A 17166-nucleotide genomic window follows, 5' to 3' on the forward strand; every position below is an offset into this window, starting at 1 on the left:
TGAAGGAGAAAGCTCTTCTGCATCCCCACCACAGCCTGTGATTAGGAGGTGCCACCCTCAGTGCCAGCATCTCTGCTGGGACACCCAGTGTCATGGTCCCCAGGACGCGGCAGCAGTGGCATTCGCTGTCCCAGGGATGTGCTGATGCACCCTGGCTGTTCAGCGCTCCCCAGCTCCGGCTCATGTGTGGTCCCAGGCCAGCCGTGAAGCCGAGGGGTTTGTTAGCTTTGGGAGAGAACGCGTTCCTCTCAACCTGACCTTTTTCTTTTAAGCCCTGCTGGTAGAGGAGTTACTCAGATTAGGAACAAAACTGGCAGAACGCAGCAAACGTTTCTGAAAGGATTCAGTATCAACAGAAATTTCAGCTTATTGAAGCAATTTCCTGACTCTTTTAATCTAACCTCTAAACCCAGCAGTTTTATCCTGAAGGGCAGGGAAACATGTGGAAACCTATTAGATTCTCTGCGTTAGCTGTTTCTATGGGAAAATGGAAGTTGGCTGTAGGAGCAAATGAACAATAGTAATACCCAGCAAGTCATTCCTTGCCATTTTACTTGCATAACGCTACAAATCACACAAGTATTGTGTCTGTCCGCCTGGAGCATGGGGGCCGGACTCTGGCTTTCCCCCAGCCCCTGTACAGGAGAAATATCTCAACACTGGGGAAAACCTGGGAAGAGAGATACAGATCTGTCCTTTTGTTCTTAAATCCACTACCAAATACTTCAATTAAATTAAATGCCAATCACTTCTATATGACATGAAGGTGGTGCCAAATAATTGCTTGAGCTACAAAAGCCACATGGTAATCCCTTTAAGATCAAAATATCTGTGGAGGTTTTCTTTAAAGGCAGCCGCAGGTTTCAGGTTCTCTTGACACTGCTGCTCCCATTTGCTGTATTTATTTTGTTGAGGTGTCAGAAAGGCAGCAGCCCAGTCTTGGTGCAGCAGCTCAAGTTCACACATGTTGGACTGGAGAAGGCAAGAAGGTCCTGCTGCCCACAGCAGGGCATCGCCTCCACCGCCACATGGCCACGTCTGCCCCACGGACCGTGCTAGCAGCTGCTTATCGCCGGTCCCCAGCCAGGCTCCGGCATCCTGGGCCAGTCCAAGGTTCATTGCTGGAAAACCCAGTGTGGCAAAAGCAGAGCACGGAGCATGCTTTTTTTTTGGCTCCTGTAAGCGCTTCCTTTGGGTTGTCACACTCTTATAGGAGGAATTAGGTGACTGACTATTAGAGACGTTATCAAAGGCCGTGATGTTAGAGAAAAAAGGGGCCAACCTTTGTACTCAGTCCATGGGCCTTTGCAGGAGACCACCTGAGCTGCTCAGACCATAGGCAGAAAGCCTTTAAAAGGATGGAGCAATTTACATACTGAAAAGAATGAAAAAGCCCGAGAATCAGCTAAAAAACAAACCGATTTATGCATTGTCCTTGGGTACAAAAATCTGCTGAACAATCCCAAAGGCATATCCCTACACAGATGGAAATTTTGTCTCTAGGGAAATGGAGACCGTGCAGCTTTTTGGACGTTTAGGAACATGTAGCTTTCTCTCGTGTTTGGCAGCCTCACACGCAACCTGTATGCTGCATTATAGCATCACATGCTTAAAGATGTAAATGGGAACAAGATGAGAAAGTGCCGGCAAGGCATAAAACACCTTCCTTTTTCCCCAGCATCGTCTGTTCTCAGTCCCCGGGCACGGTCACGCCTTCCTCATTAAAGATGGAAGACAGTGGGAGCTGGGTCTCCTTGTTTCTCTGAGCCCAGACATCCAGCTAGGTGCCAAAAATTTGTCAGACTGCCTTAGGAGCCGCTGCCCTGAAGAAGGAAATATATATATTTATAAATTTGAAAACCTTTTTAGTTGGCTGTGATGCACAAAAAGACTCAGGTGACCCTTGGGCTTCCCAAATGCCATTTGAAGGATGTAGCTTCAGAGTCTGACCTTTGAAAACGCATCAGCTGCCCAGTCCTGGTGCATCTAGTGTCTGCAGACCCCTCAGACACTGACATTTAGGTCCCCCAGGTCAGTAATTTTCCATCCATGGTTCACAGCACCTGTGAGTTGATGTCTACCTCTTCAGAGTGGCTGCTGAAAGCCAGGTCCACTGTCAGCAGGCTTATTCTCATCACACAGAAGTGGACATCTACCCTCGGGTCTGCAAACTGGCAAGACTGAATGTCACAGACTTAAGCATGTTTCTGGACAGACCCAGAAACGCCTCAGCCTTTTCCTTTGCTGAGTAGGATCAAATCGTTTTTAAAACACATCTAGGGAGGATGTGGCAAGACCCGTGTTTTATGTTCCAGGTCAGTGGTTAGGCAGCTGCCAGGAGAAACGTGCGCAGCCGTGCTTCCCTTAGGGGAGATGAACCTGTGCCTCCTTCCTAACAGGTTGATGCTTTAAGTGTCCAGCCAGCAGAGACTCTGGACAGGGATACAGTAAGTTTTTCTTGTGAAAGGTATTTTATTTTGTATTCATTGGGACAAAAAGGGTGTGAATGCTGGGTACTGCCTGGGAGTAGGGAGACCTGCTATCAACCCCTGCTTCAGGGGACAGGTAGTGAAAAAATACACATCCTTCCATTCATCTTAGGTGGGGACTAAAATCAGATACGTGCCCTCGTGTCTATATTATGGAGGCATACTTGTTTACATGCACTTGATGGCCTAAAGAACATTTACTTTTCCTATGCAATAATGTTTATGTTTAGGGGAACATCAAACTCCAGAACACTTTTTAACATAGTGAATTAGGTTAAAAAAATTAGGTTAAAATTAGATTAAAATCAATTCAGTCACAGGGCAGAAATGAACTATGGTCTCCCATGTCTAGAGACATCTTACTAGCCAAGCAGTACATGATAGTGCCTCTTCCAGCCCTGCTGTGGGGAGTGGAAGGGGAGAGAAGGGAAGGGGAGGAAAAGGGAGGAGGATGGTAGGTCTATCTGTTCCTTGAGGAATTTACTTTTGCGTATGACATTCCTGCAAGAGGTAGGACCTGGATCACATGCTCAAAAGCCGATCCATTTTTTCCCCAGTTATGTCAATGGGACTATTGAAAAATACAGACCTTCCCTACACACCTCACCTTGCTTGCGTCCCTAGATCGCGACTGCCGCAACAACATTGCAGCTAATGCTTCTTATCTGCAAAATCCAGGCCTGTCGGGGTGGATACTCTAGAGCCGGGACAGGCACCTAGAAGGGAGGTGTCTCAGTGCCAGGCTGCAATCCTCACAGCCGCTTCAGCCCTCTTCCCCATGCCTGCACACCCTTCCTTGCCCTCTCAAATGCTTGGCCTGGATTACCCTCATGTTTTAGCTACTCTGTGGCTTTCCCAAGGCTTTGTCTCTGCTTTTACAAGCTGGCCACAGAGCCCCTGGGCTGCAAATTTGCTCAGGACAAATCCTCCCCCATCATGACATTCATGAGCAGGCTGTCCCCGAGCAGGTAGCAACAGTGGCAGTCATTAAAAACAGGCAAATAAATAAGGAACTAATGATCACTGCAACAGACAAGCAAACTGCCAGAGCAGCACCCATGGCTTCTTAGTCCTAAAAGCTGTGGGGAGAAGCAGGGGCACCCGAACGGTGAGGGAAGTGCTTGAATTTTGCTAACAGCAATTCAGCCATTTTTCAGCAAAATTGAGCACTGCTCTTTTCCATCTCTGTCTCTCGCCTGGTGGCATTGTGTTGGTGCTAACAGCAACAGGTACTTTCAATCATCAAATAATTATCTATCTCATCCCATGTACAAAGACAACACCCAGTCCTGCAAGTCTGTACCCATCTGAGCCTCCCTACTGGAATCGGCAAAGGAAACCTGGGTGCATCTACCAGAGTGTTTTCCCTTGGATCAAGTGTGAATTTTTGAGGAGAGTCTCCCTCTTCTCCCCATCTAGGACTTCGGTTCGCACCAAGGATATGTTCTGGAGCAAATAACGAGTCTTTGAGATGAAATGACTGGGTGTTGCAGCCCTGGAGGGCACTCCTGAAGGGCCCTCGCTTCACGGGACCCACAAGAGGTAGCCCAAGGTAAACCCCAACCACACAGAGTGAGCAGTGGGGCATTGACGTTGGCTTTCAGCAGCCCACCCTGCTCCCCTCGCCCCACACTGCCTCCTCTTTCTCCCACGTACCCCGGGTGTTTCCCCTCCCTTGCCACACGATGCAGATTTGCAGAACTGTATTCCCAAGCACCTCTCCCACCCCATCTGCAGCACCAGGAGCCAACGCAGCCACAGGGCTGGGCGCGCCGGCTCGCAGCGGCTCCCGAGGCGGCCCCCGAGGGAGCTGGCAAGAGAAGCGGGGCTCCTCGTTAGCTGCTGTTGGAACAAACCCCACTAATTGATTTCCAGCCTCCCATGACTGTTTGTGAAGGCAGGGCCCCCCAGCCCATTGCCAAGAGCGTGTTGTATTTATTCGCCTCGGTTGCTCAAGGCAGTGTCTCAGGATGGGATTGGGTTGGGTTTCTTCGCACGCACATGAAAAATGGAATAACGGGCCAAGGGCTCCCTCTGTGTCCACCACCGGGCATAACTTCTGCTGTCCTGGCTTGGGGAGCAAGACTAGCACAGCCTGCGTTTGGGCGCATGTGTGTGATTTCGTTTAGCTCCTCAGTCCAGCACCACTCCTGAGAGACCATTTCCAGGTAACTTTGGAGGCCATCCATGAAGGGCTCAAAGGATGTCAGAGCACCCCAGAGCTCTCTCTGGTGTCCCTGCATTTCTCTAAGGGGGCTCAGAGATTTTGTTTTATAAAGAAGCAAGTGCCCACATCAGGTTAGAGTAATTTTGGTGTGACAGGAGGCATGACGGGCTATTTGTGCCCTGTGCTCCTTTCAACAAACTGAGCTTAATTACTGCTTGCAAAGAGCCTGGAGCTTCTGTAACAGGACACACAGAGGAAAGGCACGATCTTAATTTTACACATACAAGGTTTTATGTAGGTGTGTGGTCCTTTGGATAATTTGTCAATGAAATATTGTTTCATCATTGCATGAGATAAACAGCTCTTATCTTTGGCTGGCAGGCTGACACCAAATGCACCTTTTGCAAAATCAGGAAAAAGAGCCTTTTGGGGGGATGAAAGAGGAGTGTGCAGCCCCCCGTCTGCACAAGGAAGTCAGGAGGGTGCTTATTTTTTGGGTGCAAATGCTGCAGTGCAAATCAGAGAGCTTGTCTCATTAAAATCCCGCAGGCCAGCTGCAGGTACAGTTCCCTTTCATTATTCTTGAAATATTTATCATCCAGGCTTTCCAAAATACACCACTAATCCAACAGATTGCAGGAAAGCAAAAGGTATTTTTCTCCTCAAGTGTTCCCCCTTGTGGGTTTTAAAACATTCTTCACTTTGGGTTTGAAAGGAACTTGGAGTGAATAAGAACTGTGCAGAAGAGCAGGGCAAAAACCTTCTGCAAAGATTTTCCCATCACCTTCACGCAAGTTCAGAAAACTGCAGAGCAACATGAGCTTTCCACCACACAACTCGGATGCGCTTCCCCTTTTGCCTCCACCTTATCCCATCTCCACTTCCAGACACGCAGCCACCCTCTCCCCTCGCCTGCTCCTGGCATCTTGTCCCCACACGGGGTCACGGTGGCAAGGAAACACCGGTGGGGTTAACGGCACACAAGGCAACACGCCTGGGCTCAGATTCATCCCTGGCACACCACCTTCATGACAGGCAAGTAATCCACCGACGTCAGGCCACAGCCGCGGTCTGCCACCTGACGCTGTAAATATTTAATGGCTTCACAGCCAGAGAATGTACTTTTTTTTCCACTGACAGGAGGTCTCGGAGCCCTCTGCTCTTCTGCTTAGGGAGGCAGCTCTTCACATGAGCTGTCAGTCTCAAGGAGACGACACTCAGCTCCCTTCCTCCTGCTGAAATGGGGTTATGTCGCGAATGGGTGATATAGATTGCTTAAAGAATCACCGTAAAAGCTATTAGCAAAAGTGGTTTTAATACGATGTTGTAAAAGCGCGACTTAAGAAAGTTCAGCGGCAAGGTTCATGCTATTACTGCATGGCACAATCATTTGAACAATGATTTAAAACTACCAAGGCACAAATCAAAGTTACGAAGACAAAATCAAAGTTACCATACTACAAAGTTATGCGTGATATCGGTCGCTTACCAAAGATTTGCTGTTGGTAAAAGGTCTCTCTGCCTTGAGGAGCAACCTTGAGAGGTGTCCCAGCTCAAGGGGAGATCACCGCCACGCAGCCAGGCTGCTTTGCCAAGAGAGGTCAAAAAAGGCTCACCTAGGTTGTCATATTTATGGAATAAAGTGGTTGGCTCATAGTCAAATTCCATGCAATGGGAAAGGTATGCATGAGACTCCTTGTACCCACAACTTTCTTTGTTCCTTGATAAATGAATCTTGGAAGAGCTACCCGCTATTCATGCGTTAATCGCATGATCGGTGTTGCAAGCTCATATGCATCGATGCTGACTGTGTCACTCTGCTCCTTTGTGGGTTTTCAGAGAACAGCCTGAAACTAGAGGAGTTCTTGGCCCATTTACGGCTCAGGCCTTTACCTCCTTTGGAGCCTGTACCAAACTACCGCGAGTTTGGTTAAGGGGTCGAGTGCATCCGTCACAGGTTAGCAGCCATATCCCTCTGAGGACGCAGTGGCACAGCACAGCTGAGGTCTGTAGCAGGGCAGAAATTTGGTTCAGTTTTAACACCCAAAAATGAAACTTTATTTGAACAGAATTGAAACAGGGCAGTGTCTATCTGAATGAACTTCTGGTTTTCAAAATTTTTATTTTCTTTAAAAAAGCTGTCACAATTGTTCACATATCTCATCCCTGGCTTTTGGTTCAAATTTAAAATTAGATTATAATTTTATAGTTTTAGGGGAAAAGTGAAACTCCAAATGAAAACTTACTTCCATTGTTTCTGGTCAGTGCTTTCTTTTACGGTTTTGGTTAGGAGGTTTTGTTTGTCCGTTTGAGACTTTGCCTTTCGGTGGCAATTTGAAACAGATGTTTTCTGAAACCTTCCAATTTCCCTATGAATAGATCCACCACCCCAACACTTTCAGGTGCAGGTCTCCCAGGATTAACATGTATCAATCGATTTTTTAAAGACTCCCTGTGAAAATGTACTTTTGCTGTGAAGCAAGCCCACGGCAGAGAGGGGCAGACCTCTGCTTACCCACAGGAGATGGCCCATCATGGCTTGAGAGGAGACAAGTCCCACCTGGGACAAACCACCGTCTCTCCATTTTCCCTGCGTCGGCTGACATGAACCTCCTCGCGTACCCGCTGCCAGTAGATTCTTTGGCTGGCTCGTCTGCTAACAAATGACCCAAACCACATGTGCAGGAACAGGCCCAAAATAATGCTCGTGGCACAGTTCCAGCCGATGGGTCCCAGCCTGGAATAGCCTCCCGGCAGCTGGCGGGCGGCAGCGGCCGCCTCCTCTGCTTACAGCTCAGGGGAGACCCAGCATGACTTTTGGGGAGAAAGTCTCCTTGGGCAGTATCTATTTCACCTAAGTTTAGATGCCTACAGTCTGCAGCTGAGCGAGTTGGCCAGGGTCCCTCTTAGAGGAAAACAGGCACTTCCAGAGGGTATTTCATCTCACCCCACGTTAGATGAAGGTCAGATGAAGCAGCCTGGAAACACCATTTGTTTTCATTGACTAAAAAAGGGTTCTCAGCTGCCAGCTCTGAGATAGGAAACACCACCCTTGAGTCTTGGTTCCTTTGCCTAAACACGGATGTCTAATATCTGCTTGGCCTGCAGCTGCTGGCCCCCAAAAGCTTTTCTTGCAGGTCCGCCCCAGCTCCGAGACAATCACTTGCTAGGTGCCACAGCCCCTTTGGAGCTGGACATTGGCAGCCAAGAGATGCAGGGCAAGCCTTGCTGAGCCTCCTCCTACGCTGGGCTTAGGGAGGAGAGATGTTGTGTCCGTGGGATGGCTGCAGGTGGGCCCTGTCAGGGCAGACCACACTCACAGGAAAATTTACAGAATTGCCCAAAATATTTTAGTACTGGCAGTATATACCTTAATTTTTTCCTCCCCTTTCATGTTCCTTTTCCTTTTTTTCCCTTTCCTTTTTTTAATTTTCCTTTTCGTTTTTCATACAGATAAATTATTTATCATACAGATAAATTTTGGGAGGTTTGGGTTTTACTTGTCTGCTTCTAATTAATGAGGCAAAAGGCACAACTCTGACATCCAAGCGATTTGTATGCCAATTCCCAAACCCTTCTTTCAAGACACGGGACTATAAAGCCTTCTCATCCACACAGTTTTAAGAAAAAAATGGACTACAGGAAGCATTTTCTACAAGTTCCTCATCTGAAGACCGGTGAACTGTTTGAGCTGAAGCTTTCTTAATATCTCAACTGGAGCCAAATAACTGAGCATGTGAAATGTTATCTTGAACAATTAAAATCTGACAAAGTCTAAGGAACTAAAACCAGTGTCCTATAAAGGAAATGGCTAGTCATATTTATCTGCAGCGGGAATAACTTGCCACTTAATACTAATAACGATCATGCTCCTATTGGTTTAACCAGGTGCCAAACGGGATTATGGTCTCATTTGCGACTTGTAATCAATAAGGAAAGAATAACAGGAAGCCTCCAATGGTTAGAAACAACTCAGATCCTAGCAAACTATGCTTTTATTCATACTCCAAAATCTCACTTTTCTCTCTCCCCTGCCCCACACACCCACGTCAGAAGGTGCAGCGATGGCAGAAAGCCCCGTTGCCATCAGCCCACCGTGCTTCAGCGACCTGAAAGCTGCTGTGTTAAATCACTGACCTTGCTTTCTCTGCTTGTGAGTGCACAGTCACGCTCCTACGTAATTGCTCGTTAGTCAGCATTTCATCACTCCTGAAGTATTTTCATAACGGTGTTTCTAAGAATCAGGACTGCTGTCAGGACATTGCTTTCAGGCTGCAACAAGAGAATATTCAACTCGGCCTCTGCTGCGGCTTGTACTATTTCCATTTCAGGCATGGTTACACCCGTGCCCATGCTGAAGGGGCAGCAGTGTTTTCCTGTTTTGTTCAGAGAGCAGCCCTGGTTCTGGGAAGCCATGCAAAACCTCGAAAAAAAAGAGGCCTATCCCATATCTGTATCCAGTACTTATTTTTTTTTTTTTTTTAGGAAACCACAAAGGCTACAGTCCTAATGCTTAATCCTGGGGAAAGCCACACAGACAGCTTTCTAGTTTTTATGCCTCTGAAGGCATCTGTGGTTTTTAGTGTGACAAGTTGACTATGATTTAAAAAAAATGTTTCCCTTTAAAAAGTTCTGTCTTACAGTGTTCTGACACAAATCCAGTAAATGCCTTATTCACACCAATTCTGAGTAGTCTGTAGTGACTGAACTGTGACTGGTTCAGGGACTGGAGACTGGATGGGGAAGAGAAAGGTGACTTTTAAAGGAATTTGCAGTTTGGGCCTACTTTGCTGACATAATAAAGAAAACAGTTAAGCTTTTCCTCTTATTTTTAAAGGTCATTCATTTCCTTCTTATATTTTATTGGGAAAAAATAGGAGGAAACCCAGATTCTCACACCCTTAGTACTGGGAAAACTCATTAGCGACCCTAACAAACATTGTTTTTCTCACAAACATTGTTAGACATTTTAAAATGAAACAGGAATTCAACTGGAAAAGAAATTAAAAATTGCAATACCAAAATATCCTGTCCTATTGCTAGTTTTCCCTCCCTTTCATCTGTTGCAATGTCACCAGTTCACAGGCTGTCCAGCAGTCAAAGCATCGTCCTGAATTTCTAACAAAACAGAGAAAAGGCAGGCAAAAATTTTTCAGAGGGAGAATATTTCAGGTCATCCATATGCACACCATGAAAAAGCAAAAACAAATCAGAAAATACCTTAACCCACGAGATTGTGTTGTTTGTATTTTTAGTCTAGCCTTGAGGTTCATGGCCAAGATAGGAAACCAGACAAATCTTTTGCTGGCTCTGCTACAGAGTCCCGGTTTAACTGTGGGAAGATTAATAAGCCTCTCTGTTTTTTCCATGTTCTCATATGTACTATATACATACATATTATCAGACAGAGAGAAACACAGAGCCTATAAATGACTCCAAAGTCTTAAATCCCAGTCTCTACTGAAGCGTCTAAAATAACTGAATATTGTTTTTATGAAATGGCTGTTACTAAAATAGCTGCAGGAAAAGGAAAGGGAGGCAGCAGGCCTCCGACAGTCGCGCGCAGGTGAACACCCCAGCCCCTGGGCAGGGACACGGTGCTGTGCTCACTTGGTCACTCTTGCCCAGCACATTTTGGAGCGTCCCGGCCAAACAGCACAGCCTTCACAGCAAGGCCAGAGAGCAGACAACAATGATACCTGCTGTCCTGGGATCTCTTACTGGTTTCTAATGCAGCCCTGTGTAACTCCCTGTGTGGATCTCTGGTAGAATTAAATGGGATTCGTTATTCAAACATGGCTCTAGGGAAACAGTTTTCTTTTTCTCCACTAAACTCCCAATTTTTCTCTTCTTATCATATGGCTGAGCCAAAAATCCCCATGATTTTCTTTCACAAAACTGGTAAATCTACAGGTCAAGCGGGAAAAAGAAAGAGGAAAAAAAAAAGGAAAAAGAAAAAAAAAGGAAAAAGGGGGAAAACAGGAAAAAGAAAAAAACAGCAGCAGAAATAGATTTAAAAAGCTGTGGTAAGTGCAGACATTACAGATTTCATCCACAGTAATTACTGGTCAGTACCTTGACGGGGAAGGCAGTCAATCTGGTAATTACTGCATTAAAAGGAAATGGGTCCGCTCCTGACTGCTCTGCAAAACAGAGTCGTCATGCACAGGCTTGCAAATGTGGGAAAACTGGAGCTGGTAAATCTTGCAAGTGCAACACCATTCAGAACAGCCTTGTTGCTTGTCGAAAGCGCTCCTCCGGGCACAGCCTGGAGCGTGGGGCACAGCCGTACCAACACCCTGCCTCCCCATCCAGCCTGGTTTGTGCGGTGACAGCTTGGACATGGGAGGAAGCAACAGCGTCTCACAGTGACCCCCAGTCACTATTTTTTGAGCTAGGCTTGGGACAGACAGTCTCCTGTGTTGTTGCTTAAGGAAATTTTTATTTCTTCTAAATTTTTTCTGGTACACTGCCTAAAGTACTCACCCAGGAGGGGAAACATGTAGGCCTTTTGCCTTTCTCAGCCTCAGGGACTTTCGAACTTCCATCTCCCATTTCTCCAGCAAGCTTCTCTGTGAAGCAAGGCAGTGCCAAAATCATGCTTTACCTTCCCTGCTGAAAGAAATAGGATTCATAGAAGAAACAGGGATTTTACAGTGAGCAATAAGGACATCTACATGGGAGCAGGAGATGTGGGAGTTTGTTTTCTCCCCCTGCCGCTCCCACACAGTAAAACATTGTTCCTTCAGTTCAGCCAATGTTTGCTTCATGCAAAACTCGTTAACAGCCTAGACAGCAGAGACAGATGAGCAGAGACTAAGCTGTTATATTGAGGGCACCTGACCGGGTATTGTGAAATCCACTGCAGCATCTGCAGACCAGGGGACACCTGAACCTCCCTGTGATTTTGCCCCTTCCTCCCTCTGCTCCCTCAGTACAATCCCTTACTGCAAAGGTGGAAGGGAACAGGCTGAGGTCAGCTTTTGGGGCTCAATTTACCCCTAAACATGCACTGATGATATCAGCAAGTGCAGCAGCACAACAGGAGAGGATTTGCGAAGTGCGAGAGCTGGTGGTGAGTACCCACTGCCCACAGGTACACACCTGGGGGAAGTTATCTCTACTTCTAGTTGGATCCTCTGGACCCAAGCGTCCGGTGTTTGCTCCATGGCAGCTCTGTGATGGGAACCAGCGCGTGGCAGGTGGAGCCGATCAGGAGATTTGCTATTGAAGTGCTCCCTTGAGCTAAACTAAACCACTGATGAAGACAGCCCCAGCTTTCTTTTTCATTCCTCATGGACAAGATGAATTTTCCACATCCTTCCATGTAGAATTAGGTTTTCTTTTTAGGTAAAGCATTGCAGCTATAATGAGCCAGCATTTCTGGACACAAAAAATTCCTTTCACGGAGTGTACACAAGATTAAATATGTAAACTATTAAAGGTCAAGACACAGGAATGCATAAGCAGGAAAACAAATCATAGTAGCCTGCAGATATGCTTGCATAAGGGGGGAAAGCACCGGGTAGCTGTGTTTCTCAGTATTCAAGGTAAATAAATGATTATTTTTGTTTATGGTAAGAACTTGTTAACATACCTGGACATTATGAAACTGAACCCTTTCTGTAAGCTCCTCTGAGGTGAAATCAGTGGCCTTAAATTATTATTACCAACAAAATAATATGTTTGCAATCATTAGCACAAATTCCCTGGATGAACTTAAAAAGCAGAGTAATTAGCAGGAAAGTAAGAAAAGTGCTCAGCAAATACACCAAGAATTTTGTAATTTTATTTCGTTTGCTTTTATGTTCATTTGAAAAACCATGGCGCTTATCTCACCGAAGAACCACTAAACAAATTGTTCGTTTCAGCTCTACAGTCCTGATCTTTTAAGGGAAGTGAGAGGCTCTGGAGCTCTGTGTATAACTCAGGCAGATGCCTTCTTTCATTCTGTCCTCTCTCTCCAAGTCGATCAGACATGAACAGTGGTATCACATCCTATTCCTCCCAATGATCAGCATCGCCAGACTTCTAATGATCTGTATGGGATTTTGACAGATTAGATTGACTGCATACGACTCTCCCAGCAGTTGCAGTGTTGGGGTCAGTCCTGTTCAATATCTTCATTGATGATCTGGATGAGGGGATTGAGTGCACCCTCAGTAAGTTTGCAGATGAGACCAAGTTGGGTGGAAGTGTCGATCTGCTGGAGGGTAGGAAGGCCCTACAGAGGGACCTGGACAGGCTGGATCGATGGGCTGGGGCCAACTGTAAGAGATTCAACAAGGCGAAGTGCCGGGTCCTGCACTTGGGTCACAACAACCCCATGCAACGCTACAGGATGGGGGAGGAGTGGCTGCAGAGCTGCCTGGCAGAAAAGGACCTGGGGGTGTTGGTTGACAGCCGCCTGAACATGAGCCAGCAGTGTGCTCAGGTGGTCAAGAGGGCCAATGGCATTCTGGCCTGTATAAAGAATAATGTGGCCAGCAGGACCAGGGAGGTGATAGTGCCCCTGTACTTGGCACTGGTGAGGCCGCACCTCGAGTCCTGTGTTCAGTTTTGGGCCCCTCACTCCAGAAGGACATCAAGGTGCTGGAGCGTGTTCAGAGAAGGGCAACGAAGCTGGTGAAGGGTCTGGAGCGCAAGTCTTATGAGGAGTGGCTGAGGGAGCTGGGGTTGTTTAGTTTGGAGAAGAGGAGGCTGAGGGGAGACCTCCAAATTTGATACTATGATTCCTATGTACCTGATAATAAAAATAATATATCTGAGGGTAATAAACCATGGTGTCTGTTAATGCAGCAGGGGCAGTGGGCTGTTATATCTTTTTGTGTTTGGTTATGATTTCAAACTGAGGTTCCTGAGCACCTCACTGAAAAAGAGCATAATGTAACATCAGATCGTCTGTTTAGGAGTTATTCCACTGAAATTTGCTGGGTGTTTTGATGATGCTATTTGTTGTCTAGTTACCCTTGGCAAAACTTTTACATTTGACTTCCTAGGAAAATCATAGTATCTACTAATCTTACCATTAAAGGTTGGATCTGGAGGAGTGTTCAAGAATAGCTGAAATCTTCCTCTGATATCAGTAAGACTTTTACTGCTCACTGCAAATATAACACATACATGTCAAAAGTGGCTTTTGAGAAAGTATATAATCCAAATCAAAATTTCCACTGACTTCAGGAATCTCTCCTAAGCAAATAGGAGAAATGGCTCTGTTGTTATAAGTCCAGTGGACAGATCTTATTGAGGGTGCTGGGAAGCTGGATAATAAAGCACTGAGGATGTTCTGTTGTTTCAGTCATCAAATCCTCACTAAGTGTCAGTGTCAGTTTTGGGTTAGCCCAGTATAATATTCTTCACAACAGCCAAAAGCAGATGACTATAGGGAAATACGAAAATATTTGCTTGTTGAATATTCTCCTCGTTTCCAGCAACTTGTAGCTCAAGGACTTCCCAAGCTCTAAGTGGCGTCTTTAATAACCCTTGACAGATTCCTCTTCCATGAGTCTAACCAGTGTCTCCTTGACCCCATATATATTTTTAGCATCCATAACATCCTGGTATGAATAAAACTTAGTCCCTAAATATCTATGACTAATCAATCCTTTAAGCACCTTCATTGACTTCTGAACTCCCACAGCAGTACTTGATTTGACTATTAATTTAATTTACCATCATCACCTTTCACTACCACTATTTTTACTCAAAGCAGTGTACCCTACAGATGGTTCTCTAGAAACACAGGCACATGATTTCCCTTCACTTGAATTCTTCATTAGGTTCAACGCATGACATTAAATACCAGTAGTATGCGGAAGGCTACAAAGGAAGATCAGTGATATGGTGAGGGCTGAAGAAATTGGATCAGAAGGGTCTAAAGATAAATCAAGAAGGAATGGGTGCAATACAGAAAGCAACTGAATTACTTTATTCAGTCCCGTTACTGCTGTTGAGATGAAAAGTAAGAATACAGATAAAACTTCACAGTAAACCCCCTCTCCCTTCTTGACTTACAGGGATTTAAACTGTCACAAGTGTGTGATCGCATCAATCGATAAGAAATGCGGTTGATGCACACACACAAAGATTCAAGAATCCTTGGTGACATTAGTGACAGTCACATTTTTAAGTGAAATATCAGTGCTTTCTTGTACTCTGTATTAAATCTAATGACCACAGGGACTGATCATTTACAGTCTCCTTTCCTTAGCTAATGCTTTAGTGCCCCATGAACGTGCTGGATTTTCATGACCTTAAATCACAGGCTGACTTGTGTATTCTGCTGTAGCAAGCTCAGCTTCTTTGCAGAAGCTAACATCTGGGCAAGGATTAGCAGAAATATTAGTTCCAATTAATATACTTTTTTCGACCCAACCCAAATTGTCACTGACAGAACTAGGTCTTAAATGCTATGTGGGAATTAGCTTTCCTAAAAATTTAGCAACAGAACAGACCTGAGCAGATGACCCACGGGTCATCTGTGAAATACCCAGCTTGGTGAAATCATTATTTTAACTGTGATCCAAATAATGAAGTATATAGTGTTATTTGTTAATTAGTGCTGTACCACCTAACAAGCAGAAGGTTATGCAAAACAAGAAGCAGCTTCTAAAGCAATAGAGATACCTATTATGAGTTCTAATCACTAAAGAAAACATCTTTTGTAACGGTTTAAATATAACTCTCTTGCTTTTCAAATCTTCTGATGAGCTAGTTATTACTAATGTCGAAAGGTGATGCCTGTCAGCCAAGAACTACATTAGAGTCCATAATTGAATTTCACGAGTTGTCAAGAGCAGGCTAATAAAATAGCTGCTACTAGAAGTGATGTATGGAGAAAAAAAAAAAAAGTTCTGGTCTGGCAGGATGCAAAGTATGTTGTGTGGTTTCCCTATGGCATTTCAAATAATATGTTCAATTTTTCTGGGCTACATTTGTCTGACATTCTTCTCTTGTATAATAATGATTCATTATATATAATTTATTCAAGGACTGTAACTCACCTCTAAGTGCCTATAAATATTACTGCAGCTAGACATTTGCATTGTAAAACAAATGCATAACACTGGGATTTATGAAGGATCCTTTTATGTTAGTTCCTTGACAGGAGAGAGAGATTTTTTCTGAAGTAAAACATTGACCTTATAATCATCTTAAAAATCTAGCACAGGAAACGATTAACAGCTCCTCCTTCCCTGTGTTGTTTAGGTAATTCAACAATTTTAGGGAGGGCTGGGGGGCAAAGTATTCCTTGGCCATTCAAAATGGATACCGCTATACTGTTGTTACATCAGTATTACTGGGAATGTTCCCATGGTTATGATGGTAATATATAATATCTACACGCCCACTGCTTTGTAAAAGCATGAGCCATTTCTGAGTGGAGCTCTTAGAGGTGGTGGAAGGCAGGCAGATGACATTGCTATGAGGAATGGTGAGAGAAAAACATAGTCCCAGCTGGAACAAAGGCTGCACATTGTGTCACTGCACCAAGTGGTGTTAATGAAAGGGTGTGGGACGCTGGCATCCTTTATTGCCCTGGTAAATTGGTATGTGGATATGCAGCAATTCTTCTAAAAACGGGAGAAATCCAATGCAAGATGACAACATTCATGTGGGGCACACCAAGTCATGAGAAGCTGGTACCGTAGTGATGTCCTGACCTGGCTTGCTGCCACCCTCCGTGGGCAGAGCTGTTCAATCTAGAAGAGACTGAAAGGAATATACTTTGTTCTCTTTCTGTGGTGATGAGAATTAGAAGTAACGAGCTTAAGTTGCAGGAAGGAACAGTTATGTCAAACAGTAGGAAAATATTTCTAATAGGATGGCAAAGAATTGTAATGGCACACCCAGGGAGGCTATGACATCTCCAGTGCTGCTCTCCAGCCAGACAAACTTTTGAGGACAGGCTAGAAAAATGTCTATGAGAGATAACACTGGCATAATTACCGCTACTGCAAGAATAATTCAGTACCCATGCTCAGGTATCTCTCCAGCCTAACTGTGTTCAGCCACCATGTCCTGCTCTGGCATCTGCCTTCTCTTCCAGTTGCAGCCTCACATCAGTAACACCTTGCCCTGGGCAGTAAGAACTGCCACCAGCAGGACAACAGGCCAGAGGTCCCTGCTTAGGGCAGGATGGTGGACAAACTGGTCTTCCCAGGCCACTGCCAGCTCTGTTCTTCTGTGATTTCTCTAATTTACTTCAAGAAATCTTAATCTTTTCCTTTGTTGATCCCCCACTAAAGGTGAAGATCTGCACTCAGTCTAGTGATCATTAAATCCATGGCCCTCAATATGGTAGTTTTAGCAGTGTTCAGGCCATGTGATGGGCTGTAGGCTAAAAATACAGAAACGCAAGCAGCCTCCCCAGATAATGCTGAATAAAGTGGAGACCAAGATTCCTCAGCCCTCAGTCAGATATACAGTGGTTGTTCATGATGCCAGGTAGTGCAACAGGAAGGCTGCCCTGAATTAATTTCTCCTGCTTGCTAATGTCTGCCTGCT

This window comes from Nipponia nippon, unplaced genomic scaffold (genome assembly GCF_047370975.1).
Source record: "Nipponia nippon isolate SJK-2023a ecotype South Korea unplaced genomic scaffold, ASM4737097v1 scaffold_4, whole genome shotgun sequence".
Lineage (NCBI taxonomy): Eukaryota > Metazoa > Chordata > Aves > Pelecaniformes > Threskiornithidae > Nipponia > Nipponia nippon.